We start from the raw sequence: 19,492 nt of genomic DNA, 5'->3' as shown, positions 1-19,492 counted from the left end.
TTTAAAGTATCATATCTGAAAGAACTTTAAAACTGCATACCACATACAATATAATATGTAACAAAAAAAGATTTATATGGTCCCACAGTAACTATTATTATTTATTTATTCATTTTTGTTTGATACTCAATAGTTTTAAAAATGATTTAAAGCAGCTTATAAAAATACATAGTGCAACCAAATACATATTGAAAACAAGTGAAGAATTTGTGCAAAGGTAAACAAGAATAGAAACAATGGGATAAATTCAAAAATGACACAAATGTATGCTCTGGAGCACAATAGCTGGTATGGTGCCTCTAATGTGGTACCTTATAAACAGTAAAGCAGAAGGAGAGAAGCAAGACAGCACTTGAGCCATAGATTTCAAAATATGAAGATAGTTCAGTTTTCTCATATTTTTTCAATAGACAATAAATATATACATCTTAACTATACCAAATTTATTAAAAAGTCATGTGAGATTCTTCCTAATAATTTTTTAGTCAGAACCCATTTTACATAACTTGATGAGAAGAAAAGACTGCCTATGAAAATTCCTATGTAACACTTTCATGTAATTTTAAGGTGCTCTTGCCTCCACCCTTATTCAAAGTTAAGACTTTCTGAGAAAAAAGAAAAAAAAAGGATAAGCTTTTTAATTTTCAGGAAAATTTTTGAAAGTAGTGCTTATTTCTACAAATATTTTGAGGCACTGAACAGTTTTGAGTTTGTGACTCTTTCAGACAAACCCTTAGTGCATATGATCTATGTTGGTGCTTAAACCAAAGCCAGACAGAAGTTCATGGACTAATTGAAGATGAAACTATGCTTTATGAGGAGAAGGAAAGAGAGACAGAGATAAGGGAAGAAAAAAAGAGAATAGAAATAATTCACACAAAATTATTTGTTTAATAAAAGGTCTCTTTTTCTTCAGCACTGAGGTTGACACAAAATTTCCGATAAGCCCTATGATTTCTGAAATTATCCATAGACAATGGAAGTTTTAAAGAAGTTTAACAAAATTGATGATAGCAAGCATATTAGCCTATAAAATAGGTGTAGTCCATCTAATTGTGTTTTATGTGTTCTTGTATGAGTATGTATTCCCCAGTAAAGTATCCAGAAATGTTTAATTATAAAATTATAGCACATATTTTAATTATTGGATACAAGACATTAGCCAAAATTCAAAAAATATCTCTTGTCTTGGAAAAATTAATCTGAGAGTCATTCTTCCAGATAGTGATGATATATATCAGTTGATTGGTTCTAAACTTAAGAAAACATAATTCTGTTAAATGTATAAAAAATGTGCATATCCTTCTATGTTCTCTTAGAGCAACATATTTCCAGTTATTGAATTTTTTAAAAGTATTAAAATGTAAGTATAGTTGTCCTTTTGTACCCACAGGTATTTGGTTTCAGAACCCCCCATAGAGGCCAAAATCCACAGATGCTCAAGTTTCTTATTTAAAATTACACAGTATTTGAATGTAACCTGCACGTATGCTCCCATATAATTTCAAACAGCTTTAAATGGCTTTTAACACCTAATACAATGTAAGTGTTACAAGGTATTTGATATACATATATTGTTCATGGAATAATGACAAGGAAAAAGACTTTACTGTTCAAAAAAGAAACAACATATTTTTAAATATTTCTGATTCATAGTTGGTTGAATCCATGAAGCAGAAACCTGGAAATCTGTACTCATATTCTATGAAAGTCAATAATAAGGTATGTACCTTGATTCTAAACAATTCACTTATCAGACATTGTATTAATGTGAAATCAAATTAGACTTCTGATAACCTTTTGTATCCATTCAGGAATAATTAACAAAACTAGATTTTTAATTTACACAGACCAATAAGTTCCTTTTGTCATTAAACTATTTTTATTTGGCTTGTGGGCCATTTTCACCAAATAGTACAGATTTATATCACTCATGAGATTCCAAGACTCTGAGGTGAAGATCAAGGTAAGGTTAACATAAATTCCATGTTACTTAATGTTTTCAACAGATATCACCACAAAGTGATGAACAATATAAATTTGCAATTCAGTGAATATAGAAGCTAGCTTTTAAAATTGGTAAATTGGTTAATGATTTCATCCATCCTCTTATTGCAGGATACTTTGTGCTACTTAATCTTCTGGTCTATGTTTAAATGTCTCCTTCTCAAAGAAGCCTTTTCTCAATTTGTAAGAAATCAAAGGGAGACAGAAGCAAGATGCAGAGGCAGAATGGCAGAATGGCAAAAAGGCAGAGTCCCTCTTATAGTTTCTAGTTTTATAATCTATATTTATGTAACTTTTACAATGCATTATATTCCTATGCTTTTGCGTAATTTTTTATAGTAGAACCCTCCCACCTGGAAATTGTGAGTCATAATTAGTATATTGCTTTTTTTCTTTCTTTTTACTTTTCTGTGTATGTGTGTGTGTGTATGTTTGTGGTGTGTGTGTGTGTGTGTGTGTGTGTGTGTGTGTGTGTGTGAAGGGAAGCTTTTCTGTTATGTCTTCAACATCCAGGGTGCTACCTGAAAATAGTAGGCACTCAATCAATATTTATAAAATTAATGAATGAATAAATGAAAACAATCTCATTACTGGTTCTAGAGTACTATATTATCAAAATTAAACAAAGCGTAGGTTAGACTAGCACTGAATCTTACTATGACATGATGTTGAAGTTGATTATTCATCTGTTTTCAATGAAACAATTTCTGTAGATTACATTTATTCTTTCATGGACCATGTTTATTAGAACATTTGCTCCAGGGTGTGCCCTTAAATTTTAGTAGCAGTGAGCAAGGTGAGAACTCACTGGGAGTAAATTAGTTGCAAGTATATCACTTTTTTAAAATAGAAAAGGAAATTGCTTAAGATTAATGATGAAATATGGGAATAACATGTTTTGAGTATATGCTATGTATGTACCAGGCATATTTTATTGTTTCACTGTAAATGAAGCTTTTGAATTTATCCCTGTTTGATAAAAAAGATAATAAAATTTAAAGTTTAACTAACTCATTCATATAACTAATCAGCAGATAACATATGGAATTGCAGATACAATGAAATATTTAAATAAGTCTAAAATGTAAAATGGACTTTTCACTATAACAAATAGCCTCTATATGAAAATTAACTTCAATATTTGTTTTCCTATTCTAACTTGTTCCTGAGGGGATAGTATATTTATGGGAAAGGCAACGAAATGTGTATTATGCAATATAGACATAAAAATTAGTGAAAGCTTATTGATCTTCATAGATGTACAAACATTTTATAAGTGACTTTAATAATTGTATTCAAACAATGTAGTACTCACACAGCCAAGAATAAAATAAATAGAGCTATGATGATAGAAATAGGTATATGAAATATGTAGTAAATATAAAAGATGGGTTATGAAGTAGCATGCATTTCATGATCACATTCATTGTAGAAAAAGGACAGTGATACAGATATACTATATTTAATCATATCTAAAATGCTGATTTTACTGGTCTTTTCCATATTTGCTTTTAGGCTCATTTCCCAGGCTTCTATCCAGCTGGCTTCCTTTTGTTTCAACAAAGGTTTATGTGAATGAATGGGGGAGGAATAGGCAAGGTGTTTCTCTCCTTCTCTTCCTGCCATAGAAAGCATATCCAACAGAAATGTCTCCTGCATGGCTCCTTCTGTGGTTCAAGATCTGCCAATGATTCCAGTTTCTGCCAGAGAGCCTGGTTCATGTTTACATATAACACCATCTTATTCCTTTTTATTTTTATCCTGAAAATGCATAATATCTGGAAATTTGCCTTTTTAACTTGGAACTTTTTAAAGTCGTTTTCTGTTAGATGTCTCTATAGAATTTCCTCATATCAGTTGTGTTTCCTTGACTGAATGCAAACTGATGCTCATCTTGTTTGGACATCCTAACTTTTCTGAATTTTTACCACATCTTATGATTTTTATTGATGAGGTAACAACACTGATTTTTTTTACTATTACATGTGCATGTGCATCAAAACTTGTGAATGAGTATTTGTGGCTTAAAATAATAAGAGAAGACATTATTTTAAAGTATAATGTGTCATCTATATTCTTATAGTTAACAATATATGTAAAAATATATGTACAAGACAAACCATAATTCAATTGTCAGCATTTTGTGCAAATATAAGAATGCTTTAACCAATTTAATAAAAATACCAAAACCAATCTGTTTTTGCCTATTTTTACATATAAGTGTCATATATTATTAAATATTTTAACTAATATGCCTGAAAATACATAATATTTATATTGTAAGTGATATGTAAGTTTATATCATTGTTTTACATGACATCATAAACATTTTTCTTCATTGTTTATAAAATAATAGAGCTTCTTAAATTAGATGAAAAATGGTAGGTATATATGCCAAACACTAGAAAGGATTATCTCCAATTTGTATAGATTTTTACTTCCTTTAAAAGTTGACTTCCTTTTTTTTTCCAGTACTAGGGATGGAACCCAAGACCTGCCACATGCTGGCAAGTGCTTTACTATTGAGTACATCCCCAGTCCTACTTAATACTTTATTGATTAAATAAAGTGTTAGCCCACTTTTACAATGATAAAGAGTAATTTTTAAAGAAATGATATGCATTAAATCTAAATCTGTATCTTATAATCTCTAAAGCTATTAACAATAGAGATTGGTAGTATTCTGGACTTCTTGGTTGCACAGCAGAGTCTGCATTCAAACTGATTTGTTGGTGCTTCCTCTATGTTATTCTTTGGGATTTAAAACAACCAGTGTTTCCTTTACTCATTATCTGAGCAACCATTGATTATTGACATTTCTTTTTTGTGATTAAATATTTTGAAATGGTCTTTTAGTTGACAATGACTATATATAATATTATCCAATATAGTCATACTAGCAGAGATAGACTCAAAACCTGCTTTGTTCAGCTGAATACATTAAAGAACAACTAGATCATCACACAAATATAGAAGAATGAGTGCAGGACAATAAACTCTGATTCTTAAGGAGGAATCATAACGTTGAGATTTCCCAGTAATGTTCTGGGATGTCAAGAATGTGGAATGAGGGTAAACAGGAAGGGATATGTGAAGTACTCTATGAAGATTGATTCATTTTCTCTCTCTATTAAACCATTACAATTTTTAACTTACACATGTTGACTAGGGAAAGAGGCCAGAGCAACTTGAATAAATGACAATAAACATGCCTAATTGCAGAATGTATACTTCCAAATTTTATCTCCTACAACATATTCTCCTATAATGTACACCATGAAGTAAATAAGGTCACCTAAAATTTTTAATATCAGAATAGAACATTTTTTTTCATTTGACTCTTCTCAATACAAGGGACAATCATTATTCAAAAGGTGTAGTTTCACTCCATCAGGGGCATTGAGAAGCTGAATGGAATATTCTTCCAGATTAATTTAGTATAACCAATGAATAAAAATTGCACATATTTAAGTATGCAGCCTAATATTTTGATATATATATATATATATATATATATATATATATATACACACACACATTGTAAAATAATTAGAACAATAAATATAATTATATATCCAGAATCCAACAGTTATCTTTCCCAGAGGTATTTGTGTGTGTGTGTGTGTGTGTGTGTGTGTGTGCACTACAGAGAGAAAAAGTTGAGAATACTGAAGTTCCTTTCTCTTGACAAATTTAAAATGGTCAGTCTTTCATTGTCAACCAAAGTCAGAATGTTGTGCATTATGTCTTCTCCATAATCTCACCAGTACTTTTTTTGCCCTCTTAGAATAAGCATCTTAATAGGTATAAGGTAATAAGTCATTTTGTTTTAAATTTACATTTTCCTAGTAATTAATGATATAAGCACCATATCAGATATTGGTCTGAAAATTTTAGTTTTTCATTCAATAGGATAGGAATTTTTTTCCTTTGCTGTGCAAGAGTCTTTCAGTTTTATGAAGCCCAGATTGTTTGTTTTGTTGCCTGTACTTTGATTGTCATATGTAATCAATCATTGCCCCAAGAAATGTCTTGAAACGATCCCTTATGTTTTTTCTCAGAGTTTTGCAGTTTCAAGTATTTCATTTAAGTAATTGAAACATTTTTTTGTTCATTGTTGTGCATAGTGTAAGATATGGGTCAAATAACAGGATCTGAGTGTGGATAGTAAGTTTTTCCAACACTACTTATGAAGTAACTCTTGTTTTCCTATAGTATATTCTTGTTGCTTTGTTGGAAATTAGTTGACTATATATGAGTTTGTTTGGATTTGTTTCTGGAATTTCTATTTTCTTCCTTAGGTCTCTTTGTTTGCTTTTTAGACCAATAACATACTATTTTGATTACTGTAATTTTATAATATATTAAAATCAAACAGTGTGGTGTCTCCAGCTTTGTTCTTTTTGCTCAAGATTGTTTCAGGTATTTGGATGTCTTGTGTGGTTCCATATGAATTTTAAGCACTTTTTTAAAATTTCTATGAAAAATTCCATTGGAATTTTTATATATGTGTGTATATATATATATATATATATATATATATATATATGCATATATACATATAAAATTATATATTTAGTTGTAGGTGCACACAATACCTTTATTTTATTTTTATGTGGTGCTGGGGATCAAACCCAGTGCCTCATGTGTGCCAGGCAAGCACTCTACCACTGGGACCCAGCCCCAGCCCCACCATTGGAATTTTGATAGGGATTTCATTCAGTAAGTTGATTGTTTGGGTGGTATAAATATTTTAACAATGTTAATTTTCCTCATCCTTGAATGTGGATTGAACATGAAATTTATTTCCATTTATCTGTGCCTTCTTCAATTTTTCATCTGTTTTCAGCATAAAAATCTTTCACCTTCTTTATTGAATTTACTCCTAGTTATTTTATTCTTTTTGTTGTTATTTATTCCCCTATGACTGATGTTAAATGAAAGGGATTCAGCTCAACACCAGTGAATATGATACTAGTAATATCCTTGGGCTAAATGGTATTCCTTCAATAGGATTCTTTCCAAAGATTTTATCATTTAAGTATGTTGTAGTTTTTCAAATGCCTTTTCTTTGTCTGTTGAGAGGATCATCTGATTTTATTTCTTTAATTTGTTAATGTGGTGGGTCACATTAATTAATTTGCATATGTTGGACCATCTTTGTATCCCAGGGTTGAATCTCAGTTGGCTGGGAAAAGCTGAAAGAATCTCTGACATCACTTATTTTAAAACAATCATTTTTCAGAATAAAAACATTTTGCTCCAATATAAATAGAAAAACCTTGTTTTACATGTATGGTGTTACATAATAAATTAATACAAATATTATCTGACAACAATGTCACACAGTTTTTAAGGATCAAAAATCCAAAATATGCTTAGTCAAGTATATCTGGCTTTGGGATTATGAAGTGGCATCAAACTTCTGGCTTGCCTGAAGATTTTTGTTTTGACTGGTGTTGAAGAAACTTCTTCCATGCTCCCTCATGTGGCTTCACTAAGAGGCTTCAATTTCTTGACATTTAGGGTAAATGGCCAGTCTTACCACAGATCAAGTGAGCCAAGGGATAGAGCAATCAAGTTGTAAATCATAATCTCTTGTAATCTAAACTCACAACTGATATAACATCAACCTTAGTATGTTTTATGTTAAGACTTGTGAGGCATTTAGTGGCCATTTTTAAGTCTCAATAACACAGAGCCCTGAACTAGGATTCCAAATATTTGAATTAATTGAGGTAGTAGAAAAAGAAAAACCATTATTTTCCTTGTCTTTCCTCAAAACTCCATCATCAAAAAAGATGACATTATACTTGAATAATTCTCCCACCTTAGAGGTAGTAGATATTTCTCTATTTCTCATTCCTGAGAGTCATAAAGCAAAAGTATATTAAGTAGTAAAGAGATACAATGAATGCCCCCACTAAACTTCTGAATTCTTTTGATTTTATCTATTCTCCAGTTAACTCAATAGTTTATCTAGAGAAAGACTATATGAAACCAGAATCCAAGGCAGTTTAGTTAGTGGAAGAAGGCGATCAGAATGGCAAAGTCTCCTTTGAGATGCAACACTCTCTGTTCTTGTCAAAAGTTGCAATTATCTTCCTTGGATCTGTGAAATATATTAGCTCTTCAAGAACTTACAAATTTGTTATTAATGATTTCCTGAGACGTTTTTCTAAATACTTCTAAATAGAACATTGTGTTAAGTAAGTTTCTAGGCTAAGTTAAACACTAAAATTCACATACTGTACTTTAGTCAATCTGGATTAGGATAACAGAAATAATGTAGTCTAGAATGACAATCAGATTTTTTATTTACTATTGTAGAGACAGAGTTTGCATAGTTTTGTCCTTTCTCTAAATTTTCCTCCTTATGAATGACTAATAAAATAAGACACATATTTTCCATTGTATTAAATACAATGAATGTATTTACAATAGTTTTATAATCAGTGAGACTTAGGGAAAACAAGATTATTGCTGTGCTTGGCTTTACTTCTCAGTGCAACTAAGGTGGAACAAATGTAGTTCAAATATCACTTTGTCTCTTGTTCATTCATTTTGAGATAGACTCTGTTTTCCCTTTATTGATTTTTCACTTCTCATTACAGGTCACTTTATCTCTCTTTGATTTGTTTCTCTTACTGACTTGGCACTTCTTGTAGATGATTCACTTCTTACTAATCACAATTGCTGGCTATTGACTAAATATTACATGACCACTGAATTGAAACTTTCTACATCATTACAACTCCCTGTTGATAAGTGCAGTTTTATATACTCCAAATTATCTCTACGTATGACACTTAAAAATGCAGGGACCAATGAGGACAAATTCTCTATAGAAATAGCTAAAAGCATAATCACAGTTTGTATGTCTCCTAATACTGTAAAGTAAAGAGTTTTGCTGATCTAAAATTAAGTGAAGGAGATGATTCCACAAACATCCCTGTACCTAATGGGTACCTATATTCTTCTTTAAAGGTTTGTAATCTACTTAGTAATGAAAAATAAAATTAATCTATACAGAAAATATTTAGCCCCTGATCAAAAAGACCAAAGAAAACATTTCTTTCTTTCTTTTTAAAAATACCTTTGTTTTATTTTTACTTATTTTTATGTGGTGCTGAGGATTGAACCCAGTGTCTCACACATGCCACGCAAGCACTTTACCACTGAGCTACAACTCCAGCCCTCTATTTTCCTTTTTAGATGAAAAAATTTTCCTATTTTTCTTTTTTAGTAGAGAAAGCTTTCTCAAGAGCAGTAATGCCACTTAGCTCACCTATTCCTTCCTGAGTAGCAAAAAAAGCAGATCATGTTGTGTAGGTTGCATTTGTAATGAAACAATTTCAACATGAAAATTAAAACAGATTGTTTTGTGAAACATGAATGTTTTGAGAAAGATGAATAGCCAGGTAGAGTATAGATGAGACATAATTAATGATAAAAGAGACATCAAAATAGTATAAAAATAAAGAGTACGTTATAATTTTTCTCTTACTTGCCAGGACCCTGGAAGTGATGCACATACCTATTAAGCAAATATACTAGCAGGAAATGGAGGAAATATAAGAAGCAGAATTGAATGTTGAGATTAAATTCTAATTCTTAATTTTATACATTTTTATTCATAGCTTGAGAAGTAACTGAACAATCATTTATATGAATGTAATAAAACAACACTTCTTTATTGGATTAATAGATTTTCTTTGAATCAAATTGAATTAACTGAATTATTAATTTAATTTCTTTCCAATTCCTCTGTTTTGATTTTTTTTTTCCTCCTTGAATCCTTAGCCTACCTCTTGACTGTGAGATTCACCTTGGCATATTCAGTCCTCAAACAATCAACAAAATTATTAATGAACTACAGAATTTCCTTCTTTTCTTCTTCTGTTGAAGTCTCAAAAGCCTTCTATATCCACTGTTTCACTTGATGCTTCTATAGAGTTTTTTCCCCCGCTTTGATAGACTATTTTTCAAAACAGTTTCAGGTTTACAGGAAAAACTGGCAAAAGATAGAGATTTCTCATAGATCCATAACCCTACCCATATACACAATCTTACCCATAATCAAAATCTTCTTCCAGAATAGGAAATTTGTTACAGTTCATGAATGCTCATTGACACGTCATTATTGCCAGAAGTCCATAGTTTATATTTGGGTTCATTCTTGGTACTTTACATTCTATGGTTTGGGAAAATTTATAATAGCTGGTATTCATCATTATGTTATCATACAGAGCAATTTTACTGCCTAAAATTCCCCTGTGTTCTGTGTATTCATCCCTTTATCACCTCCAATTCCTAGAAACCACTGATATTTTTACTCTCAGCATAGGTTTTTTCCTACTCAGAATGCTATAGAGTTGAAATAGTGGTATGTAGCCTATTCAGACGGGTTCCTAGCAATAGTGAGATGTATTTAATCTACTTCCATGTCTTTGCATGGCTTAATAGTTCACTTCTTTTTAGCATTGAATAATATTTCATTTTATGGATGTGTCAGTTTATCCATTCATCCACTAAAAAATATTTATTTTGGTTGCTTCCAAGTTTAGCTATTTTGAAATAAGTCTATTTATGAACATAATTTTTCAACTCTTTTGAGTAAATACCAAGGAGTACAATTGCTGAATCAGATGGTAATAAATACCATGTTTATCCTTGGAAAAAGCTGCCTAACAAACTTCCTCAGTAGTAGTACCATTTTGCATTCTTATCAGCAATAAATAAGATTTACTATTGTTCCACATCTTTGCCAGTCTTTGGTATTGCTAGTATTCTAAATTTTGGTCTTTCCAATAGCTGTATAGTATTGTCTGATTGTTATTTTAACTAATGTGTGTGGAATCCACTGAACTGTGTTTTTTCCTCTAGCATTCCATTAGAACTGCTAGCAACTATCCTCTGAATTTCAAATAGGTTTTTATTTTTTGTCTGTCTTAATTTCTTTGTGATAGCTCTCCCTAAATTTTCACTTCTCTTGACTTAACTGTAGGATTTATATTTTCCTTGTTATTATTCCTGTTATTTGTGTATGTTTTAGCTTTAATTCTTCATATTCTTTGTTGTCCACATATGAACATCTTTGTCCTGTTATAATATTTTTAGTTTCCTCCAAAATATTAAATATACAAAATAATTCATAAATTTTCAACTCTTTTGAGTGAATCCCAAGGAGTACAATTGCTGGGTCCAATGGTAATATTATGTTTAGCCTTGTAAGAAAATTGTATTAAACTGACTTCTGAATTCATTTTAAGTCACCTTCTGAACTCTTATAATTCTCCAATAGAAATCTCAAATACATTATGTCCAAAAATAATACTGATAATAATAATAACAATAGAAATCATATTTCACAGTCATGATCCACTTTAATGTTCATAAAAATCTCAAGAGGGAATTACTCTATGAGTTCTACCATGGACAAAACCACGATTTAGAATATGAAGTAATGTGTGCCATTTCAAAAAGTCAGTAAGAATTAGTTTAGTGATTTGAGTCCAAGTCTATCTGATTGCTAATTCTATTGCTTGTCCAAACCAATTCTGTATAAAATTCAACCAAATTTCACATTTTCTTTATAATTTAGTTAATGACTTCAGCATTCATTTACTGAAATTTAAAATCTAAGAGATTTAATTCTGGGGCTGGGGATGTGGCTCAAGTGGTAGTGCGCTCGCCTGGCATGCATGCTGCCCGGGTTCGATCCTCAGCACCACATACAAACAAAGATGTTGTGTCTGCTGAAAACTAAAAAATAAATATTAAAAATTTCTCTCTCTCTCTCTCTCTCTCTCTCTCTCTCTTTTTCTCACTCTCTCTTTAAAAAAAAGAGATTTAAATCCATCTTCAACACTAAACTTATTCAATTTATGACTTTTATAAATAGGTGATGATTTTTTAAATGAAAAAAAAATTGCTTACATTTCTTTTCCACTGCCCTTGTTCATAGTTTCACATTTGTTTTATCCTTTTCCATCCACTGACTGACTTATCATTCTGAATTAAAACTTTTTCATGCCATTCTCTATATTTCAGTTAGCTTTTTACTGCTGTGACCAAAAGACCTGACAAAACAATTTTAGAGGCATGAAAGTTTATTTGACACTCACAGTTTCAGAGGTCTCATTACATACACAGACATTTCCACTCCTCTGGACCCAAAGGGAGGCACAATCTCAAGGCAGAAGAGCATGGTGGAGGAAAGCAGCTAAGCACATGGCAATCAGAAAGAAAAGAGAGCTCTGCTCACCAGTGACAAAATATATGGCCCAAAGAGATTCCCCCAGTGATCTACCTCCTCCAGCCATACCCTATTTACCTAAAGTTACCAAGCAGTTAATCCATTGAAGTGGATTAATACACTGATTAATTATGAGATTAAGGCTCTCATATCCCAATCATTTCATCTCTAAACTTTCTTGAATGGTCTCACACATGAACTTTATGGGGTAAACTAATATCTAAACCTGAGCACTCTGAAATAAAATCTAGTAATTTTTCTACTTATATCAGGGAGAAAGTTCAACCTTCTAGTCCTCCCATTCATACATCATTCATGATGCTCGGTTTCTTCCTTGTCATTCAGCCCCAGGCTCTCTTGGTTTTAGATCTTCTTCATCTCATCGTTTGTGTGTGAACATGCTAGTCACATCATGAATTATTTCTCTGCTTATATTCTTTCTATTGTCCTTATTATTTCCCTGAATTATAACCCTGTCCATCTCTATTAATCACTAATAAATGATATGATTTGAATATTTCGGTTATACATTTGTCTCCCCAAAGAAACTGAGTGGTTTTCAGGACAAGAGTCAAACACTGATTTCACAACTCCTTTCTCTTTTCCTTGGATACTACATCATCTAGAACTTCTTGCAAATAAAAACTCATGTTGAATTCTTGAATACACAGCTGTAGTGAGAAAATAACAGGAACTTTAAACATTTATATATGAAGTTTTGTGATCTTGGGAAGACTAAATAAGAGAGAATGATCATAATAACTGTTGTTTAAAAACATTACAGCATGACTTACAGAAATGAAATTGGTCAGACTTCTTCACCCAGATGTCCGGAAAGGGATGACTAAGATGTTTTCTGTAGATTAGGAACAACAGGGCATACTTATGTAACCTGTGATATCATACCTGGCATGATGCCAGGTTGGTTTTAATTTCAAACTGGGACTTGCTGATGAATGGAATACCCACCCATAGAATGAAGGCATGTTAGATCTCCTTACAGCCATGTGTATTTTCTTCAGGCTGCCTGAATCTAAAGTCAGCCTACTTGTAATAGAGTGATTTCAGAACAGTTAGCATATTTGGAAGGATTTGCATCAGCCTAGTATAGAATCCACTGTACTTGCTGAAGTAGGTATGGAGGAATGGCTAGCTATGAGTATGTGGTATCAGGTTGCAAGTTCTGGCTACCTTGTCCCCTCCCCAGGAATGGGAAAAGATGGATGGTATCCCTGTGGTGTTGAAAATGGCATTGTGCCAAGTGAGAGAGAGCCTGGAAAAGTGCGGTATAAGTGCAGCCTCTGAAGCTGTGAGATGAGCGTTTCTTACAGATATGAGAGAAGAAACTGTTGCATCTTTATGAGCAGCATCCAAGGTGAGGGAGTTGTAAAATAAGGAAGAGTTCTTGGAAACCAAATTGTAGTCACTGAAGGAGGATCTCTGTACCTTGGAAAAGCACCTCTTGGACCCTCCAACTACCCTTGGAGTTGAAGAAGGAGGAAGGAGATCAACACCTGCAAGCTTAGCCAGTGGTAATGCAGAAAATGAAACAACAGCAGTTGATGGCTCTGGATGGGTAGCTGGCAGAGATGGTCCAGGTAATGTATGTCACCACATTTCATCAGTATACTCAAGCAAAGGTGATGGACTTTGGAAAGCAATTTAGCCAGAGGCTGGGAAAATCTGTGGATACTTGGTTGTTAAGTCTGTGAGATTTAGGGGTGGATGGCATCATGTATAGTACCCTAGTAATTGAAAGGTTGGCATCTATAATTGCTCACCCCTCATTATGGCAGAGCTGACAAAACATTTGAAGCCATGGATGCAGAGAGGGAGGCCACTCTTTGTTAGATTGAGTAATGGCTACTATCCACACTAGTTGAGTGTGGGGGTCATTCCTCAGACTCTGAGTAAATGGTAGTCATAAGAAGGTACTATAAGAGTTGGGAATGAAAAAGACCATGTTTAACCTTAATATTCATGGGCCAGATGATGAGTGGTTTACAACTGAAGAAGGCCCAATCAGTATAATTTCTGTCCCTGAGGACTATCCCAGCTCCTTTTGTGGGTCACCATATTAATGAAGAAACTATTGTGGTTTCCAATCTGGGGAAGGCGGAGAGGACCAACATCAACAAAATTGGGTTCAAGCCACCACTGTGGCTATCCCAGTTGTACCTCCTCAGATGAAAAGAGGGCCCATTAAAATAACAAGACTCAAATATGAATAAAGATTTTAGGAGCAGGGACTGATAGAGACAAAATAGGTCCCAAGAAAAATGCATATTTACTGGAAGTATGGAAACAATTAAATAGGGAACAGCAGGTCCTCCATGTAAAAAGTCCACTTGGATATAGCCTTAGCCAAAAACAGTGCTCCACATGTGATGGGTCACACTGATAGCTCCTTCAGGACAAGGATTGAAAGTCGACTTGTATGTGACTATGTGACTCCATGGGTAATGGGGTTCTGGTGCCCAATCTTAAAAGTCTCCTTCCAGTGATGCTCTATTAATAGGTAACTTTTTATTGTCCATCAGGCCAATTATGAGTTCTCCTTTATTAATGCATATTGAATCAGAGAAACATATGGAAGCATCTCTAGCAGGTCGGTTGTTGCTGCCTGCAACAGAATTACCACGGACTTGAAATTGGCCTGTGTTTTGCCTGAGGCATGAGATTTATCTTTGTTAGTACCCATAACTATCATGTCTTTTGCCACTAGATGCATACAGGCAATGTGTAGATACAATGGGCGGACATATATGCTACTCTTGTCAATCAATTTGTGTGCTGGTTATTCACTGAAATGCTACTGAGTGCTGCAGATGGCCTGTCAGGGCAAACTGATCCAGAAACAACCCTTAAATGGAATTGGTTCCTAACATGAAACATGACTGACCCTTCAAAGGAACTATACAAAAACCATATTTTTGAAGTGTACCACAGTGCACAAATTGCTTATGACTCATCATAGATTATTCAGTATAGGATAGTGTAAGATGGTTTCCAGCTGAAGCTGTAGACCTTAACTAAAAGATACTCCATTATATAGAGAGGAGGGAGGCAGGAATATATAGTGGACCCCATAATTCTTGTGCACTACAATAGTTGATGGTTCTGAAACCTGGGATTCACAAAATGATAGTTGTGCCTACCCTGTCTCACTAGGATATATATGGGAATGAGGGCAATGTGGATGGCCATATTTATCTGCTGAATGAACTGACCAATGTACTCGGAGAAGATAATAACTCCCAGCAATGATACAAAAAAAGCGTATATGAGCAGTAATCAAATTAGGAGACTTACAAGAAATGGCATCATGTGAAAGTACTCCATGATGGCTTTACCCCATAGTTTTGTTCTCATGACAAGGGGCCATCATTGTTAATGTGATGGTGTTTTCAATACTGTTACTGCATACAAAGTCCTCAATGCTACCCATTAGTCCCTCAATCTCTTAAATAAAGAAATGTACCAAATAAGGAAACTAGTGCTACAAAATCAAATGGCCTTTGATATACTGACCACCTCCCAAGGTGAAGTATGCACTCTCCTAGGCATTGAACATTGTGTATAAATACCAGATGAGTTCCATAATATAAGCCAGGCACTATAAACCTGAGCCCTTGAAAATCAGCAAATTGAACATTTAATAGGGAACTCTACAAGAATGATGGGCTAGCCTGACTGCCTCATGAATATAGGTCTTGTTTATTTTATGGGGGACAGCTTGTGTAGTAACTTGTTGTTGTGCCTCATGTTGCTTTTGTGTATTATGGGTGCAGAGCTATGCTCTCCTGGCCAAGGAATCTTCTTGGAAGACATCTGTGGCATAGATTATCCAGTGAGGAAACATGACGAGGTGGAATGTAAGGAAAATGGAATCAGTCAGGCTTTTTCTCCTGGAGTACGGGAAGGAAAGACTAAGCTGTTTATAAGGTCAGGAACAATTATACCTGTGTACTCTTGTGCAACCTGTGATATCAGACTTGGCACACTACCAGATTTGTTGCAATGCTGTAAAACTGTCTGAAATTTTGTGCTGTGCTGATTGTCTACCTGTAGAATAAAGGCAGGTGAGATCTCCCTACAGCCCTATGTTTATTTTCAGGCTGCTTAAATCTCTATATTCAACCTGCCTGTGATAGAATCATTGGAGAACACTGAAAATGACGTATTGCCATTGACCTTTCACTGTGTCTTTACATAGCAACATTCCAGAACACTTATAATACAAAATAGATCTCAGAAGATTTCAGAAATAGAAAAAGAAAGCTGAGTGTGGTGGTACTTGCCTGTAATCCTAGTGACTCAGGAAGATGAAGCAGGAAGTTCAAAACCAGCCTCAAAATTAAAAAATAAAATAAATAAAATAAAAAAAGTCTGGGGATGTGGCTCAGCAGTTAAGATACTTTGTGTTCAATACCTGGTATGGAAAAAAAAGAAAGAAATAGAAAAAGAAATTATATACAGAAGACAAATATCAGAACATCATCTCATTTCTAAAAACTTAACTGCTGTAAAAATGTCTAAAACTGAAAGACATCACAAAGAAAATGCAAAGATGATACTAAACATTCAAATCATGAAAGGGGACAGATGGATGAAAAATACTCTTATTTTAGCAAAATTTATAAAAGATAAGAAATAAAGCTTAATAAAGCTGAATAAAATTGATTATGATAAATAATACATGAATGTTAAACAATAAATATATATTAAAATTAAAAATTTTTAATATATTTTAAAAGAAAGGCAAAATTGAGTATATGTACTTCATAATAGAAAATCTAAAATTGATAAGCAAGTAAATAAATAGGCACAATTATCACAAACAAAAGCAAATAAAATATTGTACAGATGGCGATTTTATATTAAATGGCCCAGACTCAAGAAGAACATTTATATTTATAATCATATATTTCATGTAATATAGTAGAAAAATATATAAATTGATTTATGTAATTGAGTGGTTCAGAATATATGTTGTAGTTTGTTCAATGAACCATAACATTGCATAATTTTACATAGCTAAAAGCTGAGTAAATGTTAATAATATTTAAATATTTCACATGTAATTATTGCTACTGTGCCAAGTGATTAATTTTATGTATTTCTTATGTTACATGAGATGGAAGCTTCAAAGTTACAAATTACAAAGTTTTTTCTTTTCCAAAGTGGAATTCCACATGTAATTTCCATGTGGAAGCCCAGCTGGTAGGTATATGGCATCATACTGCCAAGAATTCTCTTAGACAACACTCTTCCCAAAAAGGATTATGAAAACCTTCATATTGGGCAAACACTTTTATTAATCTAAACATTGTGAGTTAAATTAAATGAAGGCTTGGGGTGTAGCTTAGTGATAGAATACTTGCCTAATTATTCCAGACAAGAGGTCCAGTTCCATCCCCAGCACTAAAAAAAAAACCCCTCTTTTTAGAAGAGTTATTTTTTTAATGTTTTTTGCCTTGTTTCTACCTCTCTCAAGTCTCTTTTTCTACTGTTAATAATATTTAAGTATTTTAAATATTATTATGCTAATGATATTTAAATATTTCACATGTAATGATTGCTACAGTGCTAAGTGATTAATTTTATGTCAAAAACTTCTTTGGCTTCATAAGATGACAGGAGTGATAGTTTCCTTAGGTAAGACCAAAGGAGTATTTGACTTCCATTCATTCTCATCATTTGTTAGTTATAAAACTGGGTACTTGCCAGGCAGGGTAGAACATAGCTGTAATCCAAGTGATTTTGGAGGCTGAGGCAGGAGCATTACAACCTCAAAACCAGTCTCGGCAATGTAGCAAGTCTCTGTCTCCAAATGGAAAAAAAAAAAAAAACAGGGGATATGATTCCATGTTACAGCATCTCTGAGTTCAATCTTCAATATTCAAGGGGGAAAGTAAAAGGAAGGAAGGAAGAGAAGGAAGGAAGGAAGGAAGGAAGGAAGGAAGGAAGGAAGGAAGGAAGGAAGGAAGGGAAAAGAAAAGAAAACTGGGTATCCGGTACTTAATTCTCTTGTCATCAGTTCTGATTCATAGTTACTACGTTAGTCAACTTTCAATGCTGTTACAAAATATCTGAGAAAATTAACTTAAAGGAGCAAAGATGTATTTGCAGTTTCAGTCCATAATCTCTTAGCCCCATTGTTGTGTGCTTGTGGTGAGGAAAAACATCATGGTGGTGAGTACAAGTAGGAGTACAACTGTTCACCTCATAGTGACTAGAAAGCATAGAGAGACAGAAAGTGCTAGTGACAAAATATAAGTCTCCAGGGACATACCCCCATGAACCCACTCCCTTCACCTAAGTCCTATCTCCTACAGTTTCCACCACCTCTCAATAGAACATCTAGTTATGAATCTATCAGTTAATGAATTCACAAATGAGGTCATAGAACCAGTCATTTCCCCAAAGCTTCACTCATGAATATTACTGCACTGGAGACCAAGCCTTCGACACATGAGCCTTATTTGAACATTCCAGATCCAAAAAATAATAGTTACTGTTTCCCAGGTGGCAGGAAAGACCTATTCCCCAAACTATTATTATAAATCTAGAGAAGCAATTACATAAACCTCAGAGCACAAAATTCTAATACAATTGTTTGGTTGATTGTTTTCCAAAAATCTGTCCTTTAAATTCAATTGATAAAGTATTTTTCTTTACTATCTCACTTAAAAGCTCAAGGACCACTGCTCTTAAATATATAAATTTGACTTCAGTGCAGTTTAAAATATTATGGGAAATTTGAAACAAGTTGGAAGCGTTATGGACTCTCTACTTTGTTTGAGGTTTCTCCCACTTTACCATAGAGACTTTTTAAGGTTTCTATTCTGAAAATAAGATTTATAAAAAGAAAAAAAAAAAGGAAAGAAATGTGTTTATCCTAGCTGATCTTAGCACCAACCCTTCTTGTAGAGCTAAATCAAGTATAGAATCTTAAACAGTATATGTGACTCTAAATTTCACATAGTGTATTAAAAAAAAAGATGTGCATTACCTAAGAATGTTATAAAGAATAAAAATAGTGTAGGGTTATATTTTCAAATGTACAGAGTTAAATTGATAAAATTTGAGCAAGAGACATAGATAGTCTAAAAACTAATCAGGGAAGATAAATCCACAGAAAACAATTTTGTAAATTGTGTTCTAAGAAAGGAAGAAGCTCAGAGAAATAATTAAAGATTAAGCACTCTCATTGGAGAGTAGGTA

This window comes from Callospermophilus lateralis, chromosome 12, assembly GCF_048772815.1.
Source record: "Callospermophilus lateralis isolate mCalLat2 chromosome 12, mCalLat2.hap1, whole genome shotgun sequence".
Lineage (NCBI taxonomy): Eukaryota > Metazoa > Chordata > Mammalia > Rodentia > Sciuridae > Callospermophilus > Callospermophilus lateralis.
Note: the sequence above shows the minus strand (reverse complement) of the source record.